General features: G+C 39.8%; 1 non-coding gene and 1 pseudogene across 1 annotated transcript; both read right to left on the reverse strand.

Moving 5' to 3' along the window:
* Window positions 1–2,518: 2,518 nt before the first annotated feature.
* Window positions 2,519–2,622, reverse strand: LOC124105529 (U6 spliceosomal RNA). The gene has a single exon (XR_006855761.1). It is a non-coding gene; the product is annotated as a U6 spliceosomal RNA (small nuclear RNA).
* Window positions 2,623–2,930: 308 nt separating this feature from the next.
* Window positions 2,931–6,287, reverse strand: LOC124105522 (putative glutathione-specific gamma-glutamylcyclotransferase 2; annotated as a pseudogene).
* Between the last annotated feature and the right edge of the window lie 10,221 nt (window positions 6,288–16,508).

Genomic DNA, 16,508 nt, shown 5'->3' on the forward strand with positions numbered 1-16,508 from the left:
AAGGTCATGGAGGCTTCCACTGAAATCTCGAACAGGTCTGGGAGGCTGGGCATATGCAGCAAGATCAGAGTCCTTGCCGGCAGCCTCTCAGAGGGCAATGCATGAAGCTAAGATAGTGAACACAAAGATTTCGTGGAGCTCTTAAGAAGTTAGAGATGGCTAGGAACACAGGATACCTGCTGAGGGAAGCTGCAGGCCGTGAGCAGAGCCAGCCCAAGAGAGTAGCCACAGTCAGCGATGTCCCAGTGGTAGGGCTGTCCGAGCCCTTTAGAAATTACATCATTCTACCATGTGCCTCAGATGCTGCACATACAGACTTAAGACTTAATGTTCTCCCTACTGGTGTCAGTCTGGCTTTGATCCAATCCCCTCTTTCCATGCCCCTAATCCTCCCTTTTGCATGTCATTGTGTTTTGTAAATATGTTAATTCTCTCTCTCTCTCTCTCTCCCTCCCCCTCCCTCCCTCCCTCCCTCCCTCCCTCAGGAATTTACAACTAAGTGTTTGCTTTGAGTCTCAGAGGCGACTTTGGCTTTGGACTTTTGAGCATTATTGGAATTAAGACTTTGGGGTCTCTCAGAAATGCACTGAATGCATATTACAATGTGAGATGCTTATTAGCCTTTGGGTGCCAGAGGTAGAGAGCTATAGTTTGTATCTGGAATGTCCCCCCAAAGGCCCATGTTAAAGGTGTGGTCCCTAGCTTGGGTGCTAATGGGAGGTGGTGGGACCTATAAGAGGTAAGGCCTATGGAAAGAAGTTAGGTCACTGGGAGTATGCCCTTGGAGGGAATATTGGGACCCTATCACATTCCCGTCTCTTTTATCTTCCTGGCCACATAACTTAATATTAAAAAATCAACCCCTAAATATAAAATAGATATAAACAAAATGTATTTCAAGTGATATTTTAATATAGCAATTTATCTCTGTATCCATTGTGTGATGTACTTTAAGAACAAAAGTAATTGAAAGAAACCTTAAAAGGCATTCAATAATTTTGCCATTGTTGGAAGTGCTGATATTATTATGGATTCAGGTGTAGATAATTGTGGGATAAATTTAGTGGGTTATTTATGTTGGTATAATTTACAATAAGGAGTGTGTGTGCGTGTGTGGATAGGAAGACATAAATTAGGATTGACAAAGTTAAATAAATGCCCTGTGGCCCTTATTTGAACTGGAGTTAAAAATGTGAATTTGCAATGTATTTTATCTTGAAAGGAAGTGTTATTTAGTTCCGTCCATTGAAAATTCTTAATAACCAACCCGGTAATATGGAACACTCCTTGAGATAAAAGTCTTCTAAATACATTTTCCCTTTAAAATGTTACAAGGGTTACTTAAAAAACGGGTTGTTGCCATGTCGGGGGTAGAAAATGTGTGAAACTGGAATGTTTTATTTTTCTGGAAAGCAAAATAGTAGTATTAACAATTCTACAAGAATCCAATCAAAACAAACCTGCACTAACCTGAACAGACCTTCACTAGCAAAAGAGGGTATAATCTATCTTATAGGATAAATAATTGCATATATGAAAGCATTCAAGCAAGCTACTATTCATAAGCTCATCTTGATGCCAAAAGATAAAACAACATTCTTCGTGGTCACCTTTGGGAGTTGTTAGTGAAACCATTCTTAATTGGAAGGAAATAAATACATGGAAAGAAGCATCTATTTTTCTGTCTGTAATATTTCTCAAGATAAACTCATAATGAGGGCACAGAGAAAAATGTTGAAGGATAGTACAAGGGACATAAATGGCAAAATCCAGGCGATTGGGAAACTCTAAAGAATAACAACCTGGTTCTGTTTTTGCTTTTAGTGGGGAGGGGGGGGAGTCTGATGCAGAGAGAATTTACAAATTAGGAGCAACTAAAACTCAAATTGCAAAGTACAGGCCTTATTTAGATCTTACTTTAAAAAGAAGTGAAATAATCAGGGACTTTTTGGGAAAAAGTCCTTATTTAGAATACTGAAATATTTACCGATGAAATAACATGCTTAGGATTTACTTAAAAATCATCTGGAGGAGGAGAAGTAATCTGGGGATAGGGATGAGGTGAGATTGTCCGAGTAGATGAACAGATTGGGGATGAAAGTGGGTAATTTTCTACTATTAAATTCTCTTCTGTATGTGTTTGTGATTTTCTTTAATAAAGTAAAAATCAAAACAACACATTGATGCCCTGACCCCATCCCAGATTGCAGTGTGAATGGTCTATGGTGGGGTAGATCCCGAACAAAATGAGATTTTAAATTACACAAAAATCCACAGCAGCACTTTGAGACCAGTAGCACAGACTGAAGATACTGGAGGGAGGGAAGGCAGACCGTACCCTAGACCTGCTCCTGCATCCTGTCAGTTGGGTGAAACTAGGCAAATAACTTTGCATCATTTTTGACTTTTGGCTTAATTCTCTATAACCTCAAAATAGTATTGTGAAATGAAATAAGATTTTACTGATACAAACAAGAACTGAACCAAGTATTTCTATATTTATATATTTTGCTTCTTTAAAAATATGGAATGCTTCACAAACTTGCCCATTCTTGTGCAGGGGCCATGTGAATCTTCTCTGTATTGTTCCGATTTTAGTGTATGTGCTGCGGAAGGGAGTACTTTGTATGTTTCTAAAGAATTCACTTGTGATGAGTAAGTGTTCAATATCGCATAGTTAGGAAATCATTATATTATTAAAACTTTGATTTTTTTTTTCTTTCTCTGTATGTCAGTCTTCTGAATGTTTCAGGATACTTGCAATTAAATTATACATTTAGATGATATCCTGGCTATAACATTAAAAATAATAAGATCTTCAACTAAACACACTTCCAAAATATTGCCATTGTGTGCTGAAGTTACTCTTTGAAGACTAAATGCTCTATTTAAATAAGTTAATGATTAGGTCTTTATATGCACCTGAGGTTCTATTTTTCTTCTAAACGTTCTTTTACTAATTTTTCCAAGGAGAAAAGATGCTCCTCTGCATCTTCTGGTACAAGGCTTCTAATAGAGTATCTTTTTGAGCTTGCAAATTCTATTTCTTCCACTTGGACCAGCTGCATTAAAAATTGTTTAGCATTGTCTTCCAGAGGGGCAGGACCAAGATAATTAGGATTATCACATGTTCCAATATATATATAAAGGCACACTGAATGGTTTTGTTGTGGGATCTTTTGGATTAAAAAATGACTGTTACCTTGACTTCAGAGAAAGGAGGCTATGTATGTTTTTACTGGTACTTTTCCTACTGGCAGTTTGTAAGCAACATCCCAAACACAACCCCCAGGATCTTCAATGAGAGTCACAACTCTTCCAGGCTGCCTGGAGTTGGGGAGCGGTCTGGGGGCCGTATGGGAGTTGACTGGCTCGTCACCTTGCGGGGGACCCCGGGTGGTCAGTGCTGCCCTGCCAGAAACGCCTGCTGTAGTCTGTGATGTATCCGACCAGCTTGTCCTGATAGGGGAAGTCCACCTTCCAGATCAGGGACCCATAACCAAAACCCACATCTTGCGGTGGCTGCTGGTGGTGGAAGGGCCAGCAGCCGCGCGGAGTGGCCGCCGACCCTTAGCTGTGGTCTTGGCGGCCGCCTGGGACTTACTATCAGGTTTTGGATGACTTAATTTCGAACATTCTTGTTTTTTCAGTGTCTTTGGAAAGAAGTGATTTGTTGAGTGACATTGGGATGCCTCATCTTACACTATTCCTGCATCTTTTAAGTTATTTTGTTTTCCAACCAAATAACCCCTCAGTGTTGGAATACCTGCATGTGCTTCTCATTGGAACTCAACCTAATTTACACTCATGCTGCTCACTGGGGACTGAGCTAACAATATCTGTCAGGCCCCACACACCAGCCCCTCTGTTCTTTCATTGTACAGATAGAGGGAGTCCTATTAGGAGTTAGGAAGTATAAATAATTAAGGAAAGCTTTTATGAACTGAAACAAAGACTTTTAAAAAAAAACAATAGGGTAAACCATGGTTTTTGTCCTTGTAGAATTTATGATTCTCATGTGGAGAGTAATGCAACCATAAATGCCATACCTTAAGGTGAACAGGTAGGGTGTGTAAGGCATGGACATTTGGATCAGTGGGGCAGGGGTGGGATCCAAGGTTGGTCAACAAGGAAATGACAAGATAATTTTAGTATATTTGAAATATCTTTGAGGCAATGGTCTAAAGTGATATGAATTCAGAGAGACATCTCAGATTTAGAGAAAGGATCTCTAAATGTTAAACTGTGTTTAAAATTGGATTCTGAAGAAAGCTATTTGCCCTCGTTCCATATTCCTCATTTGTAAAGTGCAGATCATGACAGTAGGGTAATGATCACAAGGTTATTTTGAGGATAAAATTAAGTAAAAATTGAAATTAAATAGTGCCCCTCTTAGAGTAAGCACTGTTATTATATATAATAATAAATTGTTATGATTATTAACTTACTTTATGGTTTAAGCTACTTTCAGCCAGTATCAATTTTGAGGATTTCAATTTTGCTACACTTAATAAAAAATTAAAAAGGGGAGCATATAATATACCTCCCTCATATATGAAGAATTGTAAAATAAGGAGAATGTGCAAAGCAGAGAAAAAATCTGAGGGGGGAAAATGGCAACAAATGGAGACAATTATACAAATGTTCCTGGAGGGAATTCACATTAGGTTGAAAATTATGATGAGTAATTTAATTTGACATATTTTAATCAAATGTCCCAAATTAGAAAAACCCGGCTAAATATACCCATGATGAAATCTTGTCAGCTGGAAATGCACAAATATATTATAAAGAAACAGGCATCCTTCTTTATTCTAAAACAGATGTTCTGAGTTTTGAAAAAAAAAATTCTGGTGCCAACATATCACTTGAGAATATAAAAATCGCCCCCCCCCCTTTCATGAATGGAAATCTGCTCCCCTAACAGAGCCCTAGCTTCCCTGGCTCATGCTTGGGAGAGTGCTCTCAGATGGCTGGAGCCTGAAAACATGAGACACATCTTCTTTTAGGAGGTTAAATCTTGCCCTAATTAAAGAGTACTCACCACAGGCCCAGCCAATCATAACAAACACATGTGGCAAAATATTTGAGATGGAGGAGAAACTTATTCCTGGGGGGCCTTTTGAATCCCCCTGGGGTCATAGAAGAGGCACACTAGAGGAAAGCAAATGTTCTCTGGCCCTTCCTGGATAATTGAAGCCTTAATTATATTAAATAAAGCAGCCACTGAGCTGTTGGTCAAAGCTACGTGAGGATGCCTTTCTTCTAGGGCCACATCTCAGAGACGTGTTCATGAACTTCTTGAAGGATGGCGCAAGAACATGCGGCCACCTTTTGATGGAAATGAATTCATGGAAGAAAAGAAAAGCCATCCTTTGGCCACCTCTGAACACTTGACTCACACTTTCTCTTTTTCCTTTAAAAAAAATTAATTTTGCTTCTTGAAGCATAAGGAACACAGACAAGGTCAGGATCTTATTGAACTTTTGGAACAGGGGCTTTGATCAAGAAGGCTTTCCTTGTTCATGTTTAAGTTCTTAGTTTAACAACCTGAGTTTTAATGGCTTGTTTATGAAAAGTCAAGCTTCCTCCTCCTAGTCCCTCCTCAATCTCTATAATCATCTAGAGGTTTTCAGCACACTGAGGAACATCTTGTACTTTATTACTGAAGAGGAAGATGATTTAAAAATTACATGCTCACTTGTACTCTGTGATTTTCTTTTTTTTCTCTAAGCAATAAGACTTCAACAGGAAACTGAAGAGTGTGGTGTGATTTGTGGGGTGCAAGGTCTCTGGGTTATGAATGATGTTCATTTCTTTAGTGTAACTCTATTAAAATACATACACAGCACAGAGAGTGGGTAGGGTTGTTGACAGGCACTGTTCGGGGGTCCGTCTAATAACAAGGTGGTTGTGAGCATAGAAACCTGGGAAGGGGTCTGGAGAGGGCAGATCCAGAAGTCCAGGGATAAAAGTGTTTAAAACCAAGTGGAACATTGCAGTTTTGCCAACAGCCCCACTGATTTTCTGTTTTTTCTTTCTCCTGCGTCGTAATACACACACACACACACACACACACACACACACACACACACATATATATATATATTGTTGATAGACCTTTACTTTATTTATATGCAGAGCTGAGAATTGAACCCAGTGCCTCATATATACCAGGCAAGTGCTCTCCCATTGAGCCCCAGCCCCTCTCCTGTTTCTTGCCCACCCTCTTTTCACCTTCTCCATGTATATCACAACTCACTTATTTTGTTCCCACCTACCTCCATAGTTAGTCACCTGCCCCTTTGAATGTGATGAGTGTCTTGTGGTCAAATCATTCTGGAACTGTGGTCATACAGGCCTATGCTAAGGTTGAGCAGAGGGAATGAGCTACCTTCTAGGTCTTTTTAGTGAATTCATCTTGTTTCCTTTTCAGCTGTGTGGACTCCCTGACCCAGAAACTCAGGAATAGATATTATATAGCACATTGTGTCCTGAAGATAAAGGTGATTTGATAGTGATTATGATGATGGTTATGATGGTGATGATGATGATGTGATAGCTGATTAGCTAATAAGAACTTACTATCTGTCAGGTATCCTGCTAAATTCTTTAAGTGTACTAATTTTTAAAACTCACAACTGGTCTGATGAGTGTAGGAACTATTATTATTTCCACTTTCCAGAAGAGGAAAGTAGGACACATGGAGATTAGATCATATGAGTTGCTCAGCATTGCACAGGAGGAAAGGGTTGGAGCTGGGATGTGGGCTCAGCCTGTGTAGTTTTGGAGTTCGTCCTTCTACCCAATTTCCTGTTTGACTTTTACTTATAGGTTCTCAGTTGAAAAAACTAAAAAAATTTAACATCAGAAAGTATGGACTTGTTTTATGCAACCTGGTTGGAAAGTGTGTGTGTGTGTGTGTGTAAAAATATATATAAAATATATAAATCTGCCCTTCTTGAGGACACCTCAAGATCACTTGCAGAGTACTAGGGTCCATTTATGAGGGTGTTGCTTTCTGTTGGCATTAGCTACTCCTATGTTCTGCCGCTTGAGTGTGCCTGTGATACAAAGGGTCAGTCTATGAAAACTTCTGGGCGTTGCTTGTATCTCTCCCCATTAAGAATGGCTGTCTTCATCCTACACTAAGAGGGTATCTGGGATCAGGGATGTAATGTCTCCCCGATGAATAATACACTTGTCTCCTCCTGAGCTCCTGTGTTCTGCTTCTGCCCGGATGACACCAATCCTGCTTCTTCACTTTGGGTGACTCATCTCGGTTATCCTTTCAGTCCTACTCATGAGTAGGTGGATGTTTCGTTCCAATGGAACCATTTAACTGCCTTGAATTTTCTTTAATTCACTGCTATGAAGTGCTGAGTTACTTTATACAAACTAAGAACCAACACATACAAAGAAATAACACAGCCCCAATATTTACCATATACTTTCCATTCATGAAGATCTATGTATGTTTATCATTTTTCGTATGTATAGTAGCAGGTACAGACACCAGAGAGATCTCCATTAGAAAAGAGAAGGATAGAAGACACCTTGGAATAGCTGAGGACAGCCTCTTAGTCCTGGAAAGAAAGTGGAATTAACCTTTTACATTTGAAGATTTTTTAAAAAAATTCATAAAACAGATGAACATTACTGATAGCTAACATTAAATCTAATACTCATCAGTTTTCCTGGGATGGGTAAAGGTCAGAAAGAGTCTTATGGGAGACATTTTCATCAGGTGAGCCTGAAAGTGATATCTTTCACCTTCACCTACATTCAATGAATTGGAATTCATATATGATATAATGATTAATTTTATGAGTTAACCTCATTGAGTCACAGGGTGCCTGGAGATCTAGTCAAACCTTATTCTGAGTGCTTCTATGAAGATTTTTTTGATCAGTTAACACTTAAGTGGGTAGACTAAGTAAAGCAGATTACCCTCAATAAGTATGTGGTTCTTGTTCAATCGGTTGAAGGCCTGAACAGACAAAAAGGCTAGCTCCTTCCCCAAATAAAAGAATTCTCCTGCATTGAAGCTTTGGCTCTTCCTGCCTAATGGCTTTAAAACTGGGACTTTAGGTCTTTCAAGTTCTATGGCCATTCTCTGACCTTCGATTCCTAAGTGGGATATGAATTTTGGATCTGGGCAGCCTCCATAATTGTGTGAACAAACTCCTTGTCATAAATCTCTTTATGTAATCTATTGATCTTTTTCAGTGGAGAAACTTGATTAATATGCATGAGTTACTATACATAACTCTAACAAAGACTGATGTCTTTGTGTCCAGGAGGAATAGGAATGGATTTATAGAGAGCTAGGCAATCTCTGCCATATCTAGGGAAGTTGGATCTTGGGAACCAGGATTTCAATCTTTACAAAGATTCTAGTTTACAAATTCATCATTGAAGCAGTAAAGTCATCTTTATAGAGGTAGATGACACATTCATGGATAATTATTCACCAGCTCAGGTGGACTGATAACCGGAGGTTAATGATCTGGATCCCATGTAAGACTCCCAAGATCTTTGTAAAGGTAGCATTAATAATGACTCAGTTTGTCTTTTCTTGTAGTTAAATGGAAGAAAATTCAGTCTGATTCAGAGGATGTGTTAGCTATTGTTTCAGAGCAAACTAACACAAAATATTGACTGCTTTTAACCAATAAATTTTCTCTATTCCATATGGGTAGGAAGATGAAGGTTCATCTGATCAAGGCTGAACTTGGCTCCATGCTATAGGTTGTATGCAGTGTACAGTTCTGTTCCAAGTGTCTTATTCTTTTTGGACTAGCAATATGTTATTTTGGTAAAGGTGGGAATAAGATAGAGAAGGCTTACCAGTCTTGCTAAATAGGTGAATGAAAATAAGAAGAAAAGGAGGCAGATATCAGAGACGTAGAAATCGAGGTAATGAGCTTAATCATGAGCCTGTTTGAGGTTCAGACATTGAAGTAGAGACATACTGCATGATGAACAGAGAGGGGACTGTTTTTGAATGTTACAGAATCACTGTCTATGTTCAGCCTATTTCAATTCTCACAGTCCTCTCTCATATGTACCTCACACCCAAAGAATGCTTTCCTGGGAAAGTTTAGAAATAGGCCATGACCACAGTGTCAGGTGTTAAGGATCAGGGATTTTCCATGTGAATATAATTGGAACTTCATTATGAGCCTGTCCTTCTGTTTCCCAGCCAAAGTGAGGTGACAGATTTCCTCTACCAAGCCATCCCATCATAATATTCTGCCTCACCCCAGGCCCAGAAAAAACAGAGCCAAGTAACAATGGACTAAAACCTCAGATGCTATGAGCCAAAATAAATCTTTCCTTCTTCAAGTTGATTTTCTCAGGTGTTTTGTCATCGCAATGAAAACAGTTTTACTGAACGAAAATCAATATGCTGTCAGTCCCATGTACCTTCTGAAAGCTCTGTGAAAGAATCCTTGCCTTTCCATCCTCTAGAAATCTCACATTGCTTGGCCCAGAGCCCCTCTGTCTGTCTATAAAGCCATCAGCATTGCAACTTCCAATCTGTTTCTTTTTTTCTGATTAATTGTACTTTAATTAAAAGTACTTGGCAAAGTTTTAGTCAAAATATCCCATAAATGTAACTAGTAAAAGATAGTTTAATTAAACACTAGTTTAGAAAAGGTTTGCAAATCTTTAGATGAAGAATCTATGCGTTTTTGACTCTTCTTCCTCACTTCTAATGACCATGATTATGTGAGCTACCTGGATAGTCCAGAATCATCTCTTCATCTTAAAATCTTAATGTAATCATATCTGCAAACTTCCTTTTTGCTGGATAAGGCAACATATTCACAGGTTCTGGGTATTCGGACCTGAACATCTTTGCATTAATCTGCCTACCATAGGAACTCTCCAAAAACAATGGATTTATGTATGTCACACGTTATTTTTGCTATCCTGTGTGATATGCCATCTTTAGTTTCTTGAGATTTTTTTCCTTCATTTTTGTCTTCTGGCCTGAAGATGGGATTCTGTGAGTACTGTACACTCATACCTCAAATCCTTCAAGGCAGAGCGTGAGAAAATTCACCTACACTGGGGTACCAGATTGTCCTCAGTTGTAATTGGGCCACAAAGAAGATGACATGGGGGATGAGGTTGATGAAGAGCACAGTGTTTTAAAGATGCCAGGATGCTCCCTCTGGAATGCTTCTAGAGCTGTGGACATTAGAAGGAAGAGTGATGGACCCTAAAGGAATTTTGAAGAAGTATAATTCTCTTATTTTTATTTAGCTTTTTTCTTTAAAGAAGAACTATCAAGGAAGAACATAGACAAAGTAATAGGCTGAGTCAGAATGAGGTCAAGGCAATGGATGAATTTGATCATCTTAAACGACTAGACGGGTTGTTCCAGTGGGTTAAAAAATACTTCAAACTTATTGTGTCAGAAATAAGAGAAACAGTTGCTCGCTTTTACTTTATGAATATATAAAAGTTCTATTAAATACCATTATGTTATGGGTACTATGTCAGATTTTTTTTTTCTCCTGGTAATAATCTTTCCAGGTAGGTATTATATTTATTGATTCATTATATTAATCACATTATACCTGCAGAAACCAAGGAGCAGAAAGATTGGCCTGCCCTTCAAAGAATTTAGTCATTGGTTTTTCTTAGGCTTAGGATTATTTCATCTTCTGTGTCATGTTTCCAAATTATTGTCACACATTGGTTTCAAGGCTGTAAAATGTAGTGTTGAAATGCCAGCGAGGGAAGTTTTAATTGTTCTGTGTTCCTCCATGGGGGAGAGTCCCATTGGTATGTATGAATTTACTTCAGGCTTATGAAGACAACCCGATGGCAATGACTTAGTGAGGATGATAATTCTGTCCCTCTTTAGAGGAGTGCTGCTGCCTTGCCTTCTCTTTTCTTTGTAGCCCATCCCCCTTTTTCCTCATGTAGCTTTATATTCATTTCAGCTTAAACCAAAGTAATATGTTCTGCCTGTTGAGGTATATTTTGGCTTTCTCTGTGGGAAACATGAATTCTGGCCCTCCTTAATACTCCTTTGTTCTTTGCACTACAGTGAAGTTCTCCCTTTTCTTTCTTTCTCTTCCTTTCTCCCTCCCCGACCTCCACTTTCTCCCCTTACTCTTTTGAATTAGGGTTCCACCGTCTTAAGGCATTCAGGGATTGGAAACCCAAAACACTGGCAAGCCAGTGAGAGGCGTTGGCCCATGTTCAGACCCAGCCCAATGACAAACTAGGAATCTCGCTGCCAGATTTGGTTTCTTTACCACGCTCTGCTTCAAATATGTTTTTCCGAACACACCCAAATCCCAAAGATTTTCATCTTCTCTGCACTCCCTAACATCTGCTTTGTCAAATAACAAGCTATTAGAGAATAAGCCAGAATAGAGACCCAACAGGGCTCTTTCAGGGGACAATGTTCCTCCTTATAACAGGAGATTGAGGGGCATTGTCTTGGTCTGTTTATGTTGCTATTATGAAATAGTTGAGGCTAAGCACTTTATAATAGGTTTATTGGCTCATGATTCTGCTGGCTGGAAGGTCTGAGTGACATGGCACCAGTATCCTGGTGAGAGCCTCCTGGCTGCATCACAACATGGCAGAGAAACTGAACGGGAACCCTGCACAGGAGGGACATGTGTGTGAGCAAGTAAGCAAGAGTGGGGGTGGCTGGGCACACTTTTTCTTTTTTCTCTTTTTAAAATAACAACCTGTTCTTGCAGAAATAAATTCACTCCTACCCAGACCTGACCTGCTCCCATGAGATAGTAATTAATCCATTCAGAAGGGTGGGGTCCCCTTGACCTAATTGCCTTTCACCAAGACCCATCTCTTAAAGGTTCTCCCATCTCAACATTCCTATACCGTAGACCAAGCTCCTAGCACTTGAACTTATGGGGGACAGACTACAACCAAGTCCTAGCAGGCAGTGAGTTTCAGAGTCATCCTTGAACACTTTATTGGTCAAAGATGATTGAAATCATTTGCCTCTTGACTAATCCAGAGGAAGAGAAATGGGTACTGTGTTCTCCTACTTTGTTGCTAAAGGACCTTTGCATTTGCCAAAGGATTTAACATGAAGTGTTTTGAAAGCAAACTTGCAAACTCAGTGATTTCTTTTCCATGATGACAGTGTTCTTTAAGTAGCTGCATGATTTGCTGGAAGGGAGGGGCTGCAGACTTGTACCTTGACATTCACACACAAAAGAAGTGCATCTGGGAAAGTTGGGCAAACCTAGGATTTAGTCCCCACCCTATCACTTACTAGCAGTGACACCCTAAATAAATGGTATAATTTCTCAGATTCTTGAATTTCTTATTGGTAAGTAAGATGGCTTAATAATAATCTTCTTGAGATGCTACTATGAGGATTAAATAAAATAATCTATTTAAATAGCTTGGAACACAAAACATGAATGTACCTTTCAGAACTCTTAACTCCAGCTTTTCTCTAAAATCCTCCTGCACCTTGATTTGTGCCAATGCTAGGCACAGCAGGAGGACTAAGGCAGACACATTCCTGCAAGACACTGGACTCCTCTTGTATCCAGCTTTGGCTTGAGGCTGTCCCATGACCTTGCTGAACCTTCCTAAGATTGCCCTCACTTCCTCCCTCCCTCTACTGCCTGACTTGCACTGTGGTCTGATGGTTCTTTCATCTTTTCCAAGTTCACCCTCATTTTCTCTCATGAGTGTGAACCTTTATATAATCCTACTCACTTAATACAGTGTTGGTTTCTGTAAAAAGTCAAGAAGTGGGGGACCTGGGCTAATGACTAGTGGCTTGCCTGAGGTCACTAGTAGCAATAAAGTGGCAAAATCGGAAGGGGTACCCAGGTTTGCACCTAACAATGGAGTGAATAGTGGGAAATGAGGTTGGTACAGGGGTAACTAATAACAGAAGTTTCTACCTAGATCTTCTTGTGAAGAAGTTGTTTGGATTGCAGTCAGTAATTCCCAAGGATCTTCATCTGGTGATAGGATAATGAAACCCCATTTTTTTTTATCAGTTCCCCTTTGGAAGGAAACACATGTTTGGTATTCTCAAATTTTAACAATTTCATTAACACGTTAGTCTACCTGTAAAACCCTGTCACAATTGACTGGAGAATGACATTTAAGGGTTGGAAGTTTGGAAACTCGGGGGAAGGATCTCAAAGATGGGAGGAAGAGCCGCTCACTTCACAATCGTGCCTCAGCAGAGCCCCGGGAGCCAGAGCTGGTTCTTGTGGAAGCGCAGAGGATTTGGGAGCTAAAAGTTCTACCGTGAAGGCTTGTTCCTTAAAAGTGGCTTAGAGTCGGAGAAGTGGATCCAAGAGCTCAAGTTATAGTCAAATCACAATGTGTGTTGAGCACCCTGAGAATTACGAGACCAGCTTTAGGCTAGCCAGCTATAGGCAGGAACGTGAAGTCCACGGAATTGCTTAAGTGTGCTCTCTGCCTTTGGGAGCTCCTTCTAGTGATGACTAGACTGACCTGCCATCAGACTGCAGTTCTGCCCCCACTGTCTGGGTGGTCCTGGGAAATCCATCAAACCTGACTGAATCTCATGTTTTTCACCCCAGGTAAAATGTGCAATTGTGAGGGTTAAAAAAAGGCAGAAATACAGGGAATGAAAGAAAGGAGGACAGAAGGAAGGAAGAAAGGGAGGGAGGAGAGAAAAAGAGAGAGAAGGGAATGGAGGGAGGGGTGAATGAGAGACACGTTCTTATTACATTTGCTCTTTCCTCATGTCTCTCCACCTTGCTCTGTCCAGCCCCACAGGCCCTCCTCCTCCTCCTCTTTAAATTGTGCAGCCATTGGTGCTTTGGAATATTCTTCCTCAGAACTTTAAATGACTTCCTCTTTCTCACCAGTCAAGTCTCTTAAAATTTCTCCTGAGTGGCCTTCTTGGACTGTCCTATGTGAAACAGGGAGCATTCCCCCTTCACTATCATTTTAGCCTAATTTTATTTTATTTATAGCCCTCATCTTGAAAAGCAGTTATATAATTTATCTATCATATACTTGTTTGACTAGCTCTCCCAGTAGGTGGAAGGCTCCAAGAGGGTGGGTTTTAGTTCGTTTTCATGGCTGAATCTTTACGGTATAGGAGAGCTCTTGGCACTTGGTAAAGGTCACTATTTTGCATGACTCAGTTAATGAATGAATAAAATCAATGTGCTTTGTTCAAAGGGATTCAGAGTCTCTTCCCAATAGCCTATGTCTAATTTTAGAGCTGTGGTGTTGATTACTTGGATGGGCCAGCACCAAACATGATAGATTAAAAGATGACAATGCTGGTCTATTTATTTATTTGATGGTGCTAGGGATGGATTTCAGGGCCTCATGAACACTAGCCAAGCACTGTGCCATTGAGCTACACTCCTGTCCAACAATGTGGAATTTTAACCGATCCTGGAGAACAATTCACGTTAAGTAATCTTACCATTGTGTTCTCTTGGACAATGCCTTTTTTTCCTTTGAATTGGATAAGACTCATGAATGCGTTCCATGTTTACCTACGGCAAGGGCAGGCATAGGGTCTCCAAATTCCCATTCTTTTCCTCATAAATAATTAGCTGAACTTTTTGTCCCCAGTGATCAATGAGTCCAGGTCCTTGTTAGTCAAACGTTGTTTCTTGCTTTTCTCTCCTTCTCCTGAGTCCATAAACTCTGCCTAATTCAGTCCAGCACCCAGCCCTTCCTGAGAATAAGGCCGCCTTAGGGTAAGACATTCTCTGATCTACTGTCTGATCATGCCACCCTTTCATCCCACTTCCCCACACCCAGTTTTTTCTGGCCTTGTTTATGACTATAACACAAAATCCCATTAGCCTGGGTTTTGAGATTGTAGAGGATCTTGGAGTCACAATGCTCTTCTTATTGCAAACGTTCACATCCTCCCTGTTGCCATAGTCCTTTCTCCTTTCCCCCTTGCAAAGGTCTTTTTTGAATAAAGTTTCTCCCCACTGCATCTGGATTTGCTTTTACTTGGCAAATAACAGAAATACTGTTTTCCAGTGGCTGCACTGGGGAAGGACTGTGAGTAGGTAGTAATTGGCCAAAATCCCATTTTCAGATTGTGCTTTTCAATTATGATTACTGTTTCTGCATGTCCACTGCCCTTCATTATTGGCACCATCTATCTTCTCTTGCCTGGGTTACTGCAATGACTTGCTCACTAACCTATTTGTTTTTGCTCCACCTTGTTTCCATGCTGCAACTAAAGCAATGGTCCTAAAAAGCAAATCTGAGCAGGTCGCGACACTGTGTTCACTATGTTGTGCGTATAATTTCGTCTTTTTTTCTCTCAGTGTTTTTCCCTTTCCTTTTCTCCATTCTGGCCTTCCTTGCTGCAGGGGAAGTTTGTGGCAATACTTCCTGTATTTTTGTTTTTATTTTCCACGAGTCCCGTAGAAAAGATTGTGTGAGCAGTTTTGAGGACAGAGGGAGTGTCTATGGAGGAAGCTGGTGGAGAATTTTTTCCTGTGGGTAAAATAACATACAATAAAAGGCTCTGTCTGGAAGAGCTGTCGGGGTTCTGGGATTCCAGTATCTCCAGGGGAGTCAGGCTCTGGAGTCGGGCTCCCCCGCAGAAAGCTGGTATCAAAGTGTTCTGGCCACATGAGCACCTGAGCAAAGCTAAGGCCAATGGGCCAGACAGCGCTGCTGTCCACAGCAAAATGGTGCCCTGAAAGTGTTCATTGGTGCAGAGTTGGAAAAACTTGTGTTTCAGTTCAGATCTTCCACTTATCAGCTCTACAACAGCTATTTCAACTCTTGGAGTTTTAACTTCCTCTATTAGAAATAAAATTTGTCATATATAACCAATAGAAACAAAAAAAAGAAGATAAATAAAATTTGTTACAAGAAAGTTCCAAAAAAAAATGCAACTTGAAGCTTGGCCTGGACTTAGAGAAAATGAAACTCATATTTATTGAGTACCTATCAAGAACATAAGCTCTTATTTAAATCAGTGTGAACATGGCTATGTTCCATTGAGCATTTCAAAGTCCTGTTGGTATGCATCTTTCTCTGCAGAACTGAGAAATAAGGGTCTATTTATATCTGTACCATTTGTAAACAATTTTATATTCAGTCTCCCAAGGGGAGACTAAGACATCCACCAGTTGAACAAGTTCACAAGGACACCTATCAAAATAAATAAATAAATAAAGTGTTCCCTAGTCTTGAGGAGGAATCTCCCATAATATCATTTTTCTGGGCTTTTTTTTTTTTTTTTTTTTTTTTTTTTTTAAAGATGGTTTTCTTTGGGATTTGGTATCCATTTATTTCGGGCCTTTATTGTCTGAGTTCCCATTTTCTTAGTGCATGTTATGTATTTAGACATGAATTTTGATTGATGCTTCAACATTATTTATACAGAATGTTTTCTTTTTGTTGTGATTTTGATTGGAAGGATGCTGTTTGTTTGTTATGCAAGCATGGGATTTCTGCAAAGAAATGTCCATTGGCCAAAATACAGCAGTATCTTGTATCTGTGTGGCCAGCAT

The sequence above is a fragment of the Marmota monax genome, unplaced genomic scaffold (assembly GCF_021218885.2).
Source record: "Marmota monax isolate L192 unplaced genomic scaffold, Marmota_monax_Labrador192_F-V1.1 WCK01_AAM20220418_F8-fsc00250, whole genome shotgun sequence".
NCBI classification, from domain to species: domain Eukaryota; kingdom Metazoa; phylum Chordata; class Mammalia; order Rodentia; family Sciuridae; genus Marmota; species Marmota monax.